The sequence below is a fragment of the Ranitomeya imitator genome, chromosome 1, assembly GCF_032444005.1.
Source record: "Ranitomeya imitator isolate aRanImi1 chromosome 1, aRanImi1.pri, whole genome shotgun sequence".
Classification (NCBI taxonomy): domain Eukaryota; kingdom Metazoa; phylum Chordata; class Amphibia; order Anura; family Dendrobatidae; genus Ranitomeya; species Ranitomeya imitator.
The window spans coordinates 144,380,618-144,399,929 of record NC_091282.1 but is presented as its reverse complement, the minus strand read 5'-3'; positions in this window follow the sequence as shown (position 1 = coordinate 144,399,929).

Below are 19,312 nucleotides of genomic sequence, written 5' to 3'. Positions count from 1 at the left end.
ACCTTGCAGCTGAATAATGAGAGGTTTAGGTAATGGGCTCAGAAGTAGAGATATAAGGTGGACAGAGGTAGCAGTGGAATACGAAAACAGGTGCTTGAGTGCAACTAAAAGCCCCTTTATAGCGTAAGAGCTACCAGTATTTTTTATGGCATGTGGTTTCTGAGGTGCTCTGTAAAAGATTTTGCAATCTATATATATAATTGCCTAAGGGTTTTTCCGTCTGTCTGTCTTTCTGTCTGTCTGTCTGTCTTTCTGTCTGTCTGTCTGTCCTGGAAATCCCGCGTCTCTGATTGGTCGAGGCCGCCAAGCTTCGACCAATCAGCAACGGGCACAGCGACGATGATGTCATAAAGGACGTAGACATCTCACGTTTCTGATTCAGCGACGGGCACAGCATTGACGTAGATGTCATAATGGTTGCCATGGCGACGATGATGTCATAAAGGTTGCCTCGACCAATCAGCGACGGGCACAGTCTGCCGCGAATTCTGGAATCATCATTGTCCATATACTACGGGGACATGCATATTCTAGAATACTTTGAGTGACCGTGTCTACAACCCTTTATGCCTTTTGCTTGCTTATATTCTAGAAAAGTTGGACAAATCCTTATCCATAGGTTATGTATCCATCATCTCAAAATAGCTACCATGCACTGTGATCGCACAAACCACTCCACTTAGCAGGACCCAAAGGAAGGGCATTCTGGACTCTTGCCCCCTTTTACAACTTTACAGGAGTCTAGCCTTCACTTTAGAGGCCTCAAGGTTTGCTTTCATGAATTAGCTGCTGGCCATGGAGCAAGCTTTGGAAAGATCTATCCTGGATCATAACCACAGAGGAGGGGATAGTGAGAAAACTAGATTCCTAAGTATATCCAGGGGATAGCAGGGTTCAAGTCTAGAGGTTCATTTAGAGAAATTTGGTAGAAGGAAAAGCAGACAGTACAGGCAAAAAAAATCAAAAAGGGAATCAAGGGTAGAGTGAATCACAAGAGTAGAGGAAACAAGACATATAGCTGGGCTAGAATAAAAAAGATCAAGGATAGCAAGTTATTCACACAAATAAATATATATACAGTATATATCAGGGCCAGACTGTCCTTCTGGCAATTCTGGCAAATGCCAGAAGGGCCTTTCCGGTCATGGGCTGCCTTGCCTGCTATGTTCTTAACAGAATCGGTGTTCTCAAGACTCCCATGCTGTTAAGAGTTGTGACAGAGCACGAAGCCGCTGACTCAGTCACTTACCCCACCAGGCCACGAGTATCATTAGAAATATTGGTCCTGTAGAAAATCTCCCTTTCCTCCATCCAGGGAAATATTATTATTAATATGTCCCATCTGGTTCAAGGGGACGGTGACAACATGGGCCTGTGTGATTTCAAATGCCGGGATTGAATTTCATCCCCAGTCCGTACCTGGTATATAAATATATATATATACACATATATATATATATATATATATATATATATATATATACTAGATTGTGGCCCGATTCTAACGCATCGGGTATTCTAGAATATGCATGTCCCCGTAGTATATGGACAATGATGATTCCAGAATTCGCGGCAGACTGTGCCCGTCGCTGATTGGTCGAGGCAACCTTTATGACATCATCGTTGCCATGGCAACCATTATGACATTTACGTCGATGCTGTGCCCGTCGCTGAATCAGAAACGTGAGATGTCTACGTCCTTTATGACATCATCGTCGCTGTGCCCGTTGCTGATTGGTCGAAGCTTGGCGGCCTCGACCAATCAGAGACGCGGGATATCTACGTCCTTTATGACATGATCGTCGCTGTACTCGTCGCTGGCCTGGCGGCCTCGACCAATCAGAGAGGCGGGATTACCAGCACAGACAGACAGACAGACAGACGGAAAAAAACCAATCAGAGACGCGGGATTTCTACGTCGATGCTGTGCCGGTCTCTGATTGGTCAAGGCCTGGCGGCCTCGACCAATCAGAGACGCGGGATTTCCAGGACAGACAGACAGACAGAAAGACAGACAGACAGACAGAAAGACAGACAGACGGAAAAACCCTTAGGCAATTATATATATAGATATATATATATACTAGATTGTGGCCCGATTCTAACGCATCGGGTATTCTAGAATATGCATGTCCCCGTAGTATATGGACAATGATGATTCCAGAATTCGCGGCAGACTGTGCGCATCGCTAATTGGTCGAGGCAACCTTTATGACATCATCGTCGCCATGGCAACCATTATGACATCTACGTCGATACTGTGCCCGTCGCTGAATCAGAAATGTGGGATTTCTACGTCCTTTATGACATCATCGTCGCTGTGCCCGTTGCTGATTGGTCGAAGCTTGGCGGCCTCGACCAATCAGAGACCCGGGATATCTACGTCCTTTATGACATCATCGTCGCTGTGCCCGTTGCTGATTGGTCGAAGCTTGGCGGCCTCGACCAATCAGAGAGGCGGGATTACCAGGACAGACAGACAGACAGACAGACGGAAAAAAACCCTTAGACAATTATATATATACTAGACTGTGGCCCGATTCTAACGCATCGGGTATTCTAGAATATGCATGTCCCTGTAATATATGGACAATGATGATTCCAGAATTCGCGGCAGACTGTGTCCGTCGCTGATTGATCGAGGCAACCTTTATGACATCATCGTCGCCATGGCAACCATTATGACATCATCGTCGCTGTGCCCGTTGCTGATTGGTCGAGGCCTGGCGGCCTCGACCAATCAGAGACGCGGGATGTCTACGTCCTTTATGACATCATCGTCGCTGTGCCCGTTGCTGATTGGTCGAGGCCTAGTGGCCTCGACCAATCAGAGAGCCGGGATTTCCAGGACAGACAGACAGACAGACGGAAAAACCCTTAGGCAATTATATATATAGACTAGATTGTGGCCCGATTCTAACGCATCGGGTATTCTAGAATATGCATGTCCCCGTAGTATATGGACAATGATGATTTCAGAATTCGCGGCAGACTGTCCCCTTCGCTGATTGGTCGAGGCAACCTTTATGACGCGGGATTTCAACGTCGATGCTGTGCCCGTCTCTGATTGGTAGAGGCCTGGCGGCCTCGACCAATCAGAGATGCGGGATTTCCTGGACAGACAGACAGACAGACAGGCAGAAAGACAGACAGACAGACAGAAAGACAGACAGACGGAAAAACCCTTAGACAATTATATATATATATATCTATCTCTATCTCTATATCTATATCTATATATATAATTGTCTAAGGGTTTTTCCGTCTGTCTGTCTTTCTGTCTGTCTGTCTTTCTGTCTGTTTGTCTGTCTGTCTGTCCAGGAAATCCCGCGTCTCTGATTGGTCGAGGCCGCCAGGCCTCGACCAATCAGAGACGGGCACAGCATCGACGTAGTAATCCCGTGTCTCTGATTGGTCAAGGCCTGGCGGCCTCGACCAATCAGCAATGGGCACAGCGACGATGATGTCATAAAGGACGTAGAAATCCCACGTTTCTGATTCAGCGATGGGCACAGTATCGACGTAGGTGTCATAATGGTTGCCATGGCGACGATGATGTCATAAAGGTTGCCTCGACCAATCAGCGATGGGCATAGTCTGCCGCGAATTCTGAAATCATCATTGTCCATATACTACGGGGACATGCATATTCTAGAATACCCGATACGTTAGAATCGGGCCACAATCTAGTATATATATATATACATACAGTGCCTTGCGAAGGTATTCGGCCCCATGGAACTTTTCAAGCTTTTCCCACATATCATGCTTCATACATAAAGATAAAAAAAAATCTACAGTGAAATGGTTCACAAATAAATGTATCCAGGTGTTAGAATGGCCAATTCAAAGTCCAGACCTCAATCCAATCGAGAATCTGTGGAAAGCTGCTGTTCACAAATGATCTCCATCAAACCTCACTGAGCTCGAGCTGTTTACCAAGGAAGAATGGGCAAAAATTTCAGTCTCTCGATGTACAAAACTGATAGAGACATACCCCAAGTGACTTGTAGCTATAATCACAGCAAAAGGTGGCGCAACAAAGTATTAAGTTAAAGGGGTCGAATAATATTGCACACTCCACTTTTCAGTTTTTGAATTTCCACAAAAATTTTAAATAACCAATAAATTTCGTTCAACTTCACAATTGTGTTTCACTTGTTGTTGATTCTTCACCAAAATTTACATTTGGTATCTTTATGTTTGTAGCATGATATGTGGGAAAAGGTTGAAAAGTTCCAGGGGGCCGAATACTTTCACAAGGCACTGTATATATATATGCACACTACCAGACTCACCCTGCCATTGGCCAAGCGAGTGACGAGCCTTTATGTCCTTTATTTACAAGTTTACAAGGTAAGATAATTAATATTTATGTTTGGGTAGTCATGCACACCACCAAGTAGAAATAAGCCCACTGTTCCCTCAAGCAGAACATGCTAGGTGACCAGAACACCTGTCAGTGCTGCCCATTGGTGGACACAAACAGAAGAGGCCCCTGTGCAGGAACTATATATGGATCCCTTGGAGTCCAATAGCTCCTCATAATGCATAATTCGACCAGCTATGGAGTATGTAGTGGGCCCCTTATACCTCTCTGTTGTACAGGTTGCACCAATGGTATGTTCACCCCTGGTACAGTTAATAGGAATGAAGTGTTGGCACTGATAGAGGAAATAGCTGGAAGAGCAATGAGGAAAAGTAAACCAACAAAAAATAAATAAAAAGAGCTCTGATAGCTTGGTATAAGAATAAGCCTCCCTGTAATAACACTATGCTGCCATACTGCAGAGACAGGAAGCAATATGGCGAGTCTCCGTAAGAACAGTCCCGTTCTTATGGCAGACCTGCAACTTTACTTTTTAACTCAGTACAGAAATAAAGTATTTAAAACTAACAAGTCCCGATATGTGCAGGATATCAGAGGTAATGTCGACCCTTTACAGATCTATCGGCGCTGTTCTATGGCTTTGCCCAATTTAAAAATTGTATGGAAACATAATACAGCTATATGCACAATTTCAAATAATTTTTTTTCTTCTATAATATCATCCTGTCTTTCATACTGTATGTATATACAGCAGTAGACTTCAAAAACAGATTCCCAATTGAAGAAAACAATGGTTTCATTCATGCATACAGAACTGCATACATACACAAATGCCGACATTACACTCCATTATGTGACATCTGGCCATCTGATGTGTGAAATCGTTGTGTTTGATCCGAATATAATTCTTTGTTGGTTCTCTCTCATGCTTTCAGGGTGTACTGTCTGTTTCTTTCAAGCTTCACTCATGATATTCTTTTTTCAACATATTTTTGTCACTAAAAATGTTAAAATCCGGGCATACATTATATTATTAGTAGTAATAATGTGTAATGTGCGGTCTCAATAAGCGTCATGAAAATGAAGTGTAGGACATAAAAATTAACCAAAGATTTTGGCAACAACAGTAATTTTAAATCATGTACTAGATCAGTGGCGGAGCAGTTCTTGTAGATTTACAGATGTTTAATTGTACATACAGCTACTATACAGATTTCCTCCAGATCCGGCTGCAATACCTTTCTTAGTATTAGGGCTCATACTCACATGCGAGAAACTCGGATGAGTCTCGCACGTCAATACCCGGCACTGCACCCAGCACTCAGGAGCGGAGCGTGCAGCTGCATGTATTGATACGCGGCTGCACGCTCCGACCCAAGTGCAGTGCCGGGTATTGACGTGCGAGACTCATCCGAGTTTCTCGCATGTGAGAATGAGCCCTTTAAGGATTATTCACATCTTGTAATAGGATGGCATAATTGCTATAGTAATGTCAATCATTTCTTTATGATTGGACCCCTACTGCTACTAACAATAAAGGGGCAGCAGCACTGTGTCCCTAGACAGACACAGGAAAAAAAAAAGTAGCCCTCCAAATCACTTAACCCTTTCACGCCGGAGCCTTTTTTCACCTTCGCGACCAGGCCAATTTTTTCAATTCTAACCAGTGTGATTTTATGCAGTAATAATTCTGAAACACTTCAACAGATCCCAGTAATTCGGAGACTATTTTTTCATGAGATATTGTACTTCATGATAGTTTTAAAATTTGTTCGCTATAGCTGCTTGCATTTATTTCTAAAAATATATATTTGGCAAAACTTTTGAAAATGTCGCAATTTTCAAACTTTTAGTTTTTATGACCTTAAACCGGAGAGCTATGTCACACAAAATAGTTCATAAATAACATTTACCACATGTCTACTTTATAACAGCAAACAGCAAAAGTTTTTAACCCCTTAATCCCATATGACGTACTATCCCGTCGAGGTGACCTGGGACGGGATAGTACGTCATAGTGTTTATGCGACATCGCGACTTAAGTCGCGGTGATCGCATTAAATTTCCGGCGCCATCTTACCTGGAGGAAGATGGGGCCGACATCCCCGGGCATGGCTTCGCCCCCCAGGCCTCTGGATCGCTGTGATTGGCTGTTCAATTCTGAACAGCCAATCACAGCGTTCCTCATTGTTTCAGCCAATCGGAGCGGCTGAAACAATGAGGTCGCAGGCTAGGATCGAGTACCGATGTACTCGATCCTAGGGCCGGTGCCTGGCGTTGCCCCCCCGGATTGGCGGTATTACCGCCGCTGTGCCCTGCTGTACTGGCCTGGATCGGTGCTGCAATAGCACAGATCGTAGGCCAGAGCCTAGTGCAGGCCCAGCAGGGCCTGCAGGATCTGATTGGCGCGCTCGATGCAAACGACGATCGCGCCAATCACAGGGCACAGCGGCGGTATTACCGCGCTGTGCCCGGCTGTTCCCTGCCCCGTGCCCGGCTGTCCCCTGCTCCCATACCCCCTGCCCCCTGCTGTAGCGGCCTGGATTGGTGCTGCAATGGCACCGATCACAGGCCAGTGACTAGTGCAGGCCCAGCAGGGCCTGCAGGAGCTGATTGGCGCGATCGACGATCGCGCCAATCACAGGGCACAGCAGCAGTCACGTTGTGACTGCTGTGTGCCCTGGTGACCTGGCAGTGACCTGCCTAGGATTGGAGGGATCCTAGGCAGTTGCCATGGTCACCAAGCAATGCAGGGATTGGTGGGATCGATGTTATCATTCGATCCCACCAATGACAGCTCACAGCAGCGGTGTGACCGCTCTGTGACCTGTCTGTCACCTGCAGGTGACCTGTGTGACCGCTCTGCAGGGGTCCTCACTCTAGCTGAGGGACTCCTGCTGAGCGGTCACACAGCCAGATCCTGTCTTGCTGGGCCTTGTGGTGCTACAGAAGCCTGTAACACCACAATCCCCTGCGATACAAAAAAAGGAAAAGAAAGAAGAAAGAAAACCAAAGAAAGAAGAGAGACTACAAAAGGTAAGTGCTAACAGCCCCTACCCGGTCTCATTTCACCCCCCCATCCCCCTCTTCCCCCTCTTCCCCCTCTTTTTTACCCCCTCCGTCCCTCTTTGCGCCGCCTCCGTGCGCATGTTTAGCAGCCGCCGAGCGTTGATTGGTGACGCAGTTCACCGATCAACACTCGTGCTCGCTTTTTTTTCAGCAGCCCCCTTTGCCCAATTCCGTACACCCATCCCGCAGCCGCCAAACTTTGATAAGTGACACAGTTCACTTATCAGAGCTTGTGCCTGCCGTTTTCCTTTTTTTTTTTCACCACACCTGTGCGCACACCCAGCAGCCGCGCGAACTTTGATAAGTGACGCGGTTCACTTATCAAAGCTCTCGTGCCTGCCGTTTTTTTTTTAACACATCCCCGTGCGCTCACCCAGCCTCCGCATCTGATCCTTGCCTTCCTTTTCTTTTTTTCCCCACATCTCCGTGCGCTCACCCCGCCGCGTCTAACCCGTGCTTTCCTTTTTTTTTTCCCCACATCTCCGTGCGCTCACGCCGCGCGCATCTAACCCATGCTTTCCTCTTTTTTTTTTCCCCACATCTCCGTGTGCTCACCCCGCCGTGTCTAACCCGTGCTTTCCTTTTTTTTTTTTCCCCACATCTCCGTGCGCTCACCCCGCGTGCATCTAACCCGTGCTTTCCTTTTTTTTCCCCCACATCTCCGTTCGCTCACCCCGCCGCATCTAACCCGTGCTTTCCTTTTATTTTTTTTTCCCACATCTCCGTGCGCTCACCCCGCGTGCATCTAACCCGTGCTTTCCTTTTTTTTTCCCCCGCATCTCCGTGCGCTCACCCCGCCGCGTCTAACCCGTGCTTTCCTTTTTTTTCCCCATATCTCCGTGCGCTCACCCCGCGCGCATCTAACCCGTGCTTTCCTTTTTGTTCCCCCACATCTCCGTGCACTCACCCCGCCGCGTCTAACCCATGCTTTCCTTTTTTTTTTTTTCTCACATCCCTGTGCACGCACCCAGCAGCCGCTGAACTTTGGTAAGTGACGCGGTTCATTTATCAGAGCTCTCGTGCCTGCGGGTTTTTTTTTCACATCCCCGTTCACACACCCAGCAGCCACTGAACTTTGATAAGTGACGTGGTTCATTTATCAGAGCTCTCGTGCCTGCAGGGTTTTTTTTCACATCCCCGTTCACACACCCAGCAGCCACTGAACTTTGATAAGTGACGCGGTTCATTTATCAGAGCTCTTGTGCCTGCGTTTTTTTTTTCACATCCCCGTTCACACACCCAGCAGCCGCCAAACTTTGGTAAGTGACGCGGTTCACTTATCAGAGCTAGGGCCTGCTGTTTTATACTTTTCTTTCACAGGCATTTTTTTTTCCTTTAGCTTTTTCTTTTCAGAGTAGTTTGCACCAAGCACTATCCCCCCACACTTACACATAGTTGCCAATAAAGTACACTCAAGCACCACACTTACAAAAAAAATGTCCCGCTCGTCCCGTTCGTCCCAACAGCGCTATTCAGTGGAGGAGGCATATGCTTTCCTTGCCTCCGACACTGATAGCGAGGGAGAGGATCCCACTTTTCTTTATTTTTCTGATTCTTCCTCATCCTCTTCCCACTCCTCATCTTCCTCCTCCGGCCCTGCGGAACCGCCACGCAGACGCCGCAGGACAGAAGATGAGGCTAGGCCCATCTTTGATGAAGATGAAGCGCCCACCATTGCTGAAGACGAACCAGCACACCCCACTGCGGATCCCATATGGACCACGCCCCCCGAAAATTACGAGCCACTGATTCCTGATTTTGTGGCAGAATCAGGAATCAAGTTTGACACCACCGACCTCACAGAACTAGACTTTTTCAAAGTCTTTTTCTCTGAGGCTTTCGTCAACCTCATGGTGGAGCAAACTAATCTATATGCTCGGCAATTTTTGGACCAAAACTCGGGTTCATCATATTCTAACTGGTCTCCTGTAGACGCAGTTGAAATGATGCAGTTTTGGGGCCTGGTCCTCCATATGGGGATTCTGAAAAAGCCTGAACTTCGGCAATATTGGAGTGTGGATATTTTATATAACACTCCAGTATTCAGAATGGTCATGACCCGGACGCGTTTTGAGGCCATCCATAAGTTCCTGCATTACAACGATAATGCACGGTGTCCTGCACGAGATGACCCCAACTTTGACCGTCTGTTCAAAGTTCGGCCGGTCATCGAACACTTCAACAAAAAGTTTGCAGAAGTGTACGTGCCTCAAAGGGACATCTGCGTGGATGAGTCCTTAATTCATTTTAAGGGGCGGCTCGGATTCCGTCAATACCTGCCCAGCAAGAGGGCCAGGTACGGAATCAAACTCTACAAGCTGTGTGAGAGTGCCTCAGGGTACACCCACAGCTTTAGAGTCTACGAAGGGAAGGACAGCAGGATTGAACCGCCTGAGTGTCCTTCTATCCTGGGAGTGAGTGGGAAAATTGTGTGGGATTTGGTGCACCCACTGCTGGATAAAGGTTATCACCTCTATACCGATAACTTTTATTCCAGCATCCCACTCTACAAATCTCTCTTTGCGCAAGGTACCGCAGCCTGCGGTACTGTCCGCAAAAATCAGAGAGGCCTCCCGAAGACGCTACTTGGGCAGATTCTCAGAAAAGGGGAGAGCAAAGCCCAATGTAGCGACCACCTGCTGGTTGTCAAGTACAAGGACAAAAGGGATGTCCTTCTGTTGACCACCATACACGGTGATGGCAGCGCCCTCAGCACTGTTCGGGGTACCTTTACACAGGTCTTCAAACCGGACTGTGTACTTGGGTACAACAAAAACATGAGGGGCGTTGATCTCTCCGATCAACTCCTCCAACCGTACAGTGCTTTGAGAAAGGCCAGGGTGTGGTACAAAAAGCTGTCCATGCACATCGTACAAATGGCAATGCTCAACGCTTTCCTGCTGTCACGATGTGCATGCAACACCGATACGTCGTACCTTTATTTCCAGGAGGTAGTGGTTAAGGCCCTGATGTTTGGCACGAGGGAAGGAGCGGGCCCCAGTACTTCTGGAACTGAAGGTGCACGTATCGTACCAGGCCAGCATTTTCCTGGGGTGATCCCGCCAACTGATAGAAAAGGTAAGCCGCAAAAAAGGTGCCGAGTGTGCTACAAAAGAGGAATTCGAAGGGACACCACCTATCAATGCGACACCTGCCCCGACAAACCTGGCCTGTGTATGAAGGATTGCTTTAAATTGTAACACACATCCATGCACTACTAATTTACTTTCCAGGAAATAGAATAATTCCAAAGTTGGCACATCTACGTAAGTTCTCTGGGGGTCTACTTTCCAAAATCTTGTCACTTGTGGGTTTTTTTCCTGTTTAGGCACATCAGGGGCTCTGCAAACGGAACATGACGCCCGCAGATGATTCCATCAAAGTCTGCATTCAAAAACGTCAGTACTTCCCTTTCGAGCCCCAACGTGTGCCCAAACAGTTTTTTCCCACATGTGGGGTACCAGCGTACTCAGGGCAAATTGGACAACAACTTTTGTGGTCCAATTTCTCCTGTTACCCTTGGTAAATTAAAAAAATGGGGACTAAAAGATCATTTTTGTGGGCACAAAAATAGGATTTTTTATTTTCACGCCCGGGCGTTATAAACTTTAGTGAAACACTTGGGGGTTCAAAGTTGTCACCACACATCTAGACAAGTTCCTTAGGGGGTCTAGTTTCCAAATTGGGGTCACTTGTGGGGGGTTTCCACTGTTTAGGCACATCAGGGGCTCGTCAAACGGAACGTGACGGCTGCAGACGATTCCATCAAAGCCTGCATTCCAAAACGTCACTACTTCCCTTCTGAGCCCTGACGTGTGCCCAAACAGTAGTTTTCTCCCACATATGGGGTACCAGCCTACTCAGGACAAATTGGACAACAACTTTTGTGGTCCAATTTCTCCTGTTACCCTTGGGAAATTAAAAAATTGGGGACTAAAAGATCATTTTCGTGGGCAAAAAATAGGATTTTTTATTTTCACGCCCGGGCGGTATAAACTTCTGTGAAGCACTTGGGGGATAAAAGTGCTCACCACACATCTAGATAAGTTCCTTAGGGGGTCTAGTTTCCAAAATGGGGTCACTTGTGGGGGGTTTCCACTGTTTAGTCACATCAGGGGCTCACCAAACACGACATGGCGTCCGATCTCAATACCAGCTAATTTTAGCTTGAAAAAGTCTTATGGCGCTCCTTCCCTTCTGAGCCCTGCCATGCGCCCAAACAGTGGTTCCCCCCCACATATGGGGTATTGTCTTACTCAGGACAAATTGGACTAAAACTTTTATTGTCCAATTTCTTCAGTTACCCTTGTGAAAATAAAAAATTGGGGACTAAACTATCATGTTTGTGGAAAAAATACGTTTTTTTATTTTTACGCACGGGCGGTATAAACTTCTGTGAAGCACTTGGGGGATAAAAGTGCTCACCACACATCTAGATAAGTTCCTTAGGGGGTCTAGTTTCCAAAATGCGATCACTTGTGGGGGGTTTCCACTGTTTAGGCACATCAGGGGCTCACCAAACACGACATGGCGTCCGATCTCAATTCCAGCTAATTTTAGCTTGAAAAAGTCGTTAGGTGCTTCTCTACTTAACTCCACTTAATGCTTTGATCCTGGCTTCCTGTCAATGTTCCAGTGTTGGACTTGCTTTTCCCTGGATCATTCCTGTGGCCTGCTGCTCTGCATAGCTAAGTTCTTCTTTGCTATTTGTTTGCTATTTTTTCTGTCCAGCTTGTCTAATTTGTTGCTGGAAGCTCTGGGACGCAAAGGGTGTACGTCCGTGCCGTTAGTTCGGTACGGAGGGTCTTTTTGCCCCCTTTGCGTGGTTTTCTTTAGGGTTTTGTGTAGACCGCAAAGTTGCCTTTTCTATCCTCGCTCTGTTAAGAAAGTCGTGCCTCACGTTGCTGAATCTATTTCATCTCTACGTTTGTCTTTTCATCTTAACTCACAGTCATTATATGTGGGGGGCTGCCTTTTCCTTTGGGGTATTTCTCTGAGGCAAGGTAGGCTTATTTTCTATCTTCAGGCTAGTTAGTTTCTCAGGCTGTGCCGAGTTGCATAGGCAGAGTTAGGCGCAATCCACGGCTGCCTCTAGTGTTGTTTGGAGAGGATTAGGGATTGCGGTCTGCAGAGTTCCCACATCTCAGAGCTCGTTCTATGATTTTGGGTTTGTATGTGCTCTGACCGCTATGTCCATTGTGGTACTGAATTGCCTTTCATAACAGTACAGGAAGCCAAAAGTACTAATGATTCTCAATAGAGGGAAAGGAGAAGTTCTGAGACCATTTTTTTTTCTTTGCACTGTGTTTTGCCTTTTTTTTCCCCCTAGACATTTGGGTGGTTCAGTACACAGGTGTAGCGATGGACATTGGAAGTCTGTCTTCATTTGTGGATCAGCTCTCGGCAAGAGTACAAAAGATTCAAGACACTATTGATCAGAAATCTATGTTAGAACCAAGAATTCCTATTCCTGATTTGTTTTTTGGAGATAGAACTAAGTTTCTGAGTTTCAAAAATAAGTGTAAATTATTTCTGGCCTTGAAACCTCGCTCCTCTGGTGATCCAGTTCAACAGGTTTTGATTGTTATTTCTTTTTTGCGCGGCGACCCTCAGGACTGGGCATTTTCTCTTGCGTCAGGAGATCCTGTATTGAGTAATATCGATGCGTTTTTCCTGGCGCTCGGATTGCTGTACGATGAACCTAATTCAGTGGATCAGGCAGAGAAAAATTTGCTGGCTCTTTGTCAGGGTCAGGATGAGATAGAGGTATATTGTCAGAAATTTAGAAAGTGGTCCGTGCTCACTCAATGGAATGAATCTGCGCTGGCAGCTATGTTCAGAAAGGGTCTCTCTGAAGCCCTTAAGGATGTCATGGTGGGATTTCCTATGCCTGCTGGTTTGAATGAGTCTATGTCTTTGGCCATTCAGATCGGTCGACGCTTGCATGAGCGTAAATCTGTGCACCATTTGGCGGTATTACCTGAGCTTAAACCTGAGCCTATGCAGTGCGATAGGACTTTGACCAGAGTTGAACGGCAAGAACACAGACGTTTGAAAGGGCTGTGTTTCTACTGTGGTGATTCCACTCATACTATCTCTGATTGTCATAAGCGCACTAAGCGGTTCGCTAGGTCTGCCACCATTGGTACGGTACAGTCAAAATTTCTTCTGTCCGTTACCTTGATCTGTTCTTTGTCATCGTATTCTGTCATGGCATTTGTGGATTCAGGCGCTGCCCTGAATTTGATGGACTTGGAGTATGCTAAGCGTTGTGGGTTTCTCTTAGAGCCCTTGCAGTGTCCTATTCCATTGAGAGGAATTGATGCCACGCCTTTGGCCAAGAATAAGCCTCAATACTGGACCCAGCTGACCATGTGCATGGCTCCTGCACATCAGGAGGTTATTCGCTTTCTAGTGTTGCATAATCTGCATGATGTGGTCGTGTTGGGGTTGCCATGGCTACAAGCCCACAATCCAGTATTAGATTGGAAATCCATGTCGGTGTCCAGCTGGGGTTGTCAGGGGTACATGGTGATGTTCCATTTCTGTCAATTTCGTCATCCACCCCTTCTGAGGTACCAGAGTTCTTGTCTGATTACCGGGATGTATTTGATGAGCCCAAGTCCGATGCCCTACCTCCGCATAGGGATTGTGATTGTGCTATCAATTTGATTCCTGGTTGTAAATTCCCAAAAGGTCGACTGTTTAATTTATCCGTGCCTGAGCACGCCGCTATGCGCAGTTATGTGAAGGAATCCCTGGAGAAGGGGCATATTCGCCCGTCATCGTCACCATTAGGAGCAGGGTTCTTTTTGTAGCCAAGAAGAATCGTTCGCTGAGACCTTGTATAGATTACCGCCTTCTAAATAAGATCACGGTTAAATTTCAGTACCCCTTGCCATTGTTATCTGAATTGTTTGCTCGGATTAAGGGGGCTAGTTGGTTCACCAAGATAGATCTTCGTGGTGCGTATAATCTGGTGCGAATCAGGCGAGGAGATGAATGGAAAACTGCATTTAATACGCCCGAGGGTCATTTTGAGTATCTAGTGATGCCATTCGGACTTGCCAATGCTCCATCAGTGTTTCAGTCTTTTATGCATGACATCTTCTGAGAGTACCTGGATAAATTCCTGATTGTGTACTTGGATGACATTTTGGTCTTCTCGGATGATTGGGAGTCTCATGTGAAGCAGGTCAGAACAGTTTTTCAGGTCCTGCGTGCTAATTCTTTGTTTGTGAAGGGATCAAAATGTCTCTTTGGTGTGCAGAAGGTTTCATTTTTGGGGTTCTTCTTTTCCCCTTCTACTATCGAGATGGATCCTGTTAAGGTCCAAGCCATCCATGATTGGACTCAGCCGACATCTCTGAAAAGTCTGCAAAAGTTCCTGGGCTTTGCTAATTTTTATCGTCGCTTCATCTGCAATTTTTCTAGTATTGCCAAACCATTGACCGATTTGACCAATAAGGGTGCTGATTTGGTCAATTGGTCTTCTGCTGCTGTGGAAGCTTTTCAAGAGTTGAAGCGTCGTTTTTCTTCTGCCCCTGTGTTGTGTCAACCAGATGTTTTTCTTCCGTTCCAGGTCGAGGTTGATGCTTCTGAGATTGGAGCAGGGGCTGTTTTGTCGCAGAGAGGTTCTGATTGCTCAGTGATGAAACCATGCGCTTTTTTTTCCAGGAAGTTTTCGCCTGCTGAGCGAAATTATGATGTGGGCAACCGAGAGTTGCTGGCTATGAAGTGGGCATTCGAGGAGTGGCATCATTGGCTTGAAGGAGCTAAGCATCGCGTGGTGGTATTGACTGATCATAAGAACTTGACTTATCTTGAGTCTGCTAAGTGGTTGAATCCTAGACAGGCTCGTTGGTCGCTGTTTTTTGCCCGTTTTGACTTTGTGATTTCGTACCTTCCGGGCTCTAAAAATGTGAAGGCGGATGCTCTGTCTAGGAGTTTTGTGCCCGACTCTCCGGGTTTGTCTGAGCCGGCGGGTATCCTCAAGGAAGGAGTAATTGTGTCTGCCATCTCCCCTGATTTGCGGCGGGTGCTGCAAAAATTTCAGGCTAATAAACCTGATCGTTGTCCAGCGGAGAGACTGTTTGTCCCTGATAGGTGGACCAATAAAGTTATCTCTGAGGTTCATTGTTCGGTGTTGGCTGGTCATCCTGGAATCTTTGGTACCAGAGAGTTTATTGGCTAGATCCTTTTGGTGGCCGTCTCTGTCGCGGGATGTGCATGCTTTTGTGCAGTCCTGTGGGATTTGTGCTCGGGCTAAGCCCTGCTGTTCTCGTGCCAGTGGGTTGCTTTTGCCCTTGCCGGTCCCGAAGAGGCCTTGGACACATATCTCTATGGATTTTATTTCTGATCTTCCCGTTTCTCAAAAGATGTCAGTCATTTGGGTGGTCTGTGATCGCTTTTCTAAGATGGTCCATCTGGTACCCTTGTCTAAATTGCCTTCCTCCTCTGATTTGGTGCCATTGTTCTTCCAGCATGTGGTTCGTTTACATGGCATTCCAGAGAATATCGTTTCTGACAGAGGTTCCCAGTTTGTTTCAAGGTTTTGGCGAGCCTTTTGTGGTAGGATGGGCATTGACTTGTCTTTTTCCTCGGCTTTCCATCCTCAGACTAATGGCCAGACCGAAAGAACCAATCAGACCTTGGAAACATATCTGAGATGCTTTGTTTCTGCCGATCAGGATGACTGGGTGTCCTTTTTGCCTTTGGCTGAGTTCGCCCTTAATAATCGGGCCTGCTCGGCTACCTTGGTTTCGCCATTTTTCTGCAATTCTGGGTTCCATCCTCGTTTCTCTGCAGGACAGGTTGAGTCTTCGGACTGTCCTGGTGTGGATACTGTGGTGGACAGGTTGCAGCAGATTTGGACTCATGTAGTGGACAATTTGACCTTGTCCCAGGAGAAGGCTCAACGTTTTGCTAATCGCAGACGCCGTGTGGGTCCCCGACTTCGTGTTGGGGATCTGGTTTGGTTATCTTCTCGTCATATTCCTATGAAGGTTTCCTCTCCTAAGTTTAAACCTCGTTTCATTGGTCAGTATAGGATTTCTGAGGTTCTTAATCCTGTGTCTTTTCGTCTGACCCTTCCAGATTCTTTTTCCATACATAACGTATTCCATAGGTCATTGTTGCGGAGATACGTGGCACCTATGGTTCCATCTGTTGATCCTCCTGCCCCGGTTTTGGTGGAGGGGGAATTGGAGTATATTGTGGAGAAGATTTTGGATTCTCGTGTTTCTAGACGGAAACTCCAGTATCTGGTTAAATGGAAGGGTTATGCTCAGGAAGATAATTCCTGGGTTTTTGCCTCTGATGTCCATGCTCCCGATCTTGTTCGTGCCTTTCATGTGGCTCATCCTGGTCGGCCTGGGGGCTCTGGTGAGGGTTCGGTGACCCCTCCTCAAGGGGGGGGTACTGTTGTGAATTCTGTGGCAGAGCTCCCTCCTGTGGTCACAAGTGGTACTTCGGCTGATTCTCTCTGTGAGCTTCTGTTGGTGGAGGGAAGTGGTACTGCGGCTTCTGAGTTTCCTCCCTCAGGTGATCTGATGAGGTCGTTAGTAGTGTTGAGCGATACCGTCCGATACTTGAAAGTATCGGTATCGGATAGTATCGGCCGATACCCGAAAAATATCGGATATCGCCGATACCGATATCCGATACCAATACAAGTCAATGGGACATCAAGTATCGGAATGTATCCTCATGGATCCCAGGGTCTGAAGGAGAGGAAACTCTCCTTCAGGCCCTGGGATCCATATTAAAGTGTAAAATAAAGAATTAAAATAAAAAATATTGTTATATTCACCTCTCCGGCGGCCCCTGGACATCAGCGGGAGGATCCGGCGTCCGGCACGGCTTCTTTCTTCAAAATGCGCGCCTTTAGGACCTGTGGAATGACGTCCCGGCTTCTGATTGGTCGCGTGCCGCCCATGTGACCGCCACGCGACCAATCAGAAGCCGCGACGTCATTCCTCAGGTCCTAGAAGGCGCTCATTCTAGGACTTTAGCTGAGGAATGACGTCGCGGCTTCTGATTGGTCGCGTGGCGGTCACATGGGCGGCACGCGACCAATCAGAAGCCGGGACGTCATTCCACAGGTCCTAAAGGCGCGCATTTTGAAGAAAGAAGCCGTGCCGGACGCCGGATCCTCCCGCTGATGTCCAGGGGCCGCCGGAGAGGTGAATATAACAATATTTTTTATTTTAATTCTTTATTTTACACTTCCGATACCGATACCCGATATCACAAAAATATCGGATCTCGGTATCGGAATTCCGATACCGCAAGTATCGGCCGATACCCGATACTTGCGGTATCGGAATGCTCAACACTAGTCGTTAGGTGCTTCTCTACTTAACTCCACCTAATGCTTTGATCCTGGCTTCCTGTCAATGTTCCAGTGTTGGACTTGCTTTTCCCTGGATCATTCCTGTGGCCTGCTGCTCTGCATAGCTAAGTTCTTCTTTGCTATTTGTTTGCTATTTTTTCTGTCCAGCTTGTCTAATTTGTTGCTGGAAGCTCTGGGACGCAAAGGGTGTACCTCCGTGCCGTTAGTTCGGTACGGAGGGTCTTTTTGCCCCCTTTGCGTGGTTTTCTTTAGGGTTTTGTGTAGACCGCAAAGTTGCCTTTTCTATCCTCGTTCTGTTAAGAAAGTCGGGCCTCACTTTGCTGAATCTATTTCATCTCTACGTTTGTCTTTTCATCTTAACTCACAGTCATTATATGTGGGGGGCTGCCTTTTCCTTTGGGGTATTTCTCTGAGGCAAGGTAGGCTTATTTGCTATCTTCAGGCTAGTTAGTTTCTCAGGCTGTGCCGAGTTGCATAGGCAGAGTTAGGCGCAATCCACGGCTGCCTCTAGTGTTGTTTGGAGAGGATTAGGGATTGCGGTCTGCAGAGTTCCCATGTCTCAGAGCTCGTTCTATGATTTTGGGTTATTGTCAGATCACTGTATGTGCTCTGACCGCTATGTCCATTGTGGTACTGAATTGCCTTTCATAACAGTACAGGAAGCCAAAAGTACTAATGATTCTCAATAGAGGGAAAGGAGAAGTTCTGAGACCATTTTTTTTTCTTTGCACTGTGTTTTGCCTTTTTTTTCCCCTAGACATTTGGGTGGTTCAGTACACAGGTGTAGTGATGGACATTGGAAGTCTGTCTTCATTTGTGGATCAGCTCTCGGCAAGAGTACAAAAGATTCAAGACACTATTGATCAGAAATCTATGTTAGAACCAAGAATTCCTATTCCTGATTTGTTTTTTGGAGATAGAACTAAGTTTCTGAGTTTCAAAAATAATTGTAAATTATTTCTGGCCTTGAAACCTCGCTCCTCTGGTGATCCAGTTCAACAGGTTTTGATTGTTATTTCTTTTTTGCGCAGCGACCCTCAGGACTGGGCATTTTCTCTTGCGTCAGGAGATCCTGCATTGAGTAATATCGATGCGTTTTTCCTGGCGCTTGGATTGCTGTACGATGAACCTAATTCAGTGGATCAGGCAGAGAAAAATTTGCTGGCTCTTTGTCAGGGTCAGGATGAGATAGAGGTATATTGTCAGAAATTTAGAAAGTGGTCCGTGCTCACTCAATGGAATGAATCTGCGCTGGCAGCTATGTTCAGAAAGGGTCTCTCTGAAGCCCTTAAGGATGTCATGGTGGGATTTCCTATGCTTGCTGGTTTGAATGAGTCTATGTCTTTGGCCATTCAGATCGGTCGACGCTTGCGTGAGCGTAAATCTGTGCACCATTTGGCGGTATTACCTGAGCTTAAACCTGAGCCTATGCAGTGCGATTAGGACTTTGACCAGAGTTGAACGGCAAGAACACAGACGTCTGAATGGGCTGTGTTTCTACTGTGGTGATTCCACTCATGCTATCTCTGATTGTCCTAAGCGCACTAAGCGGTTCGCTA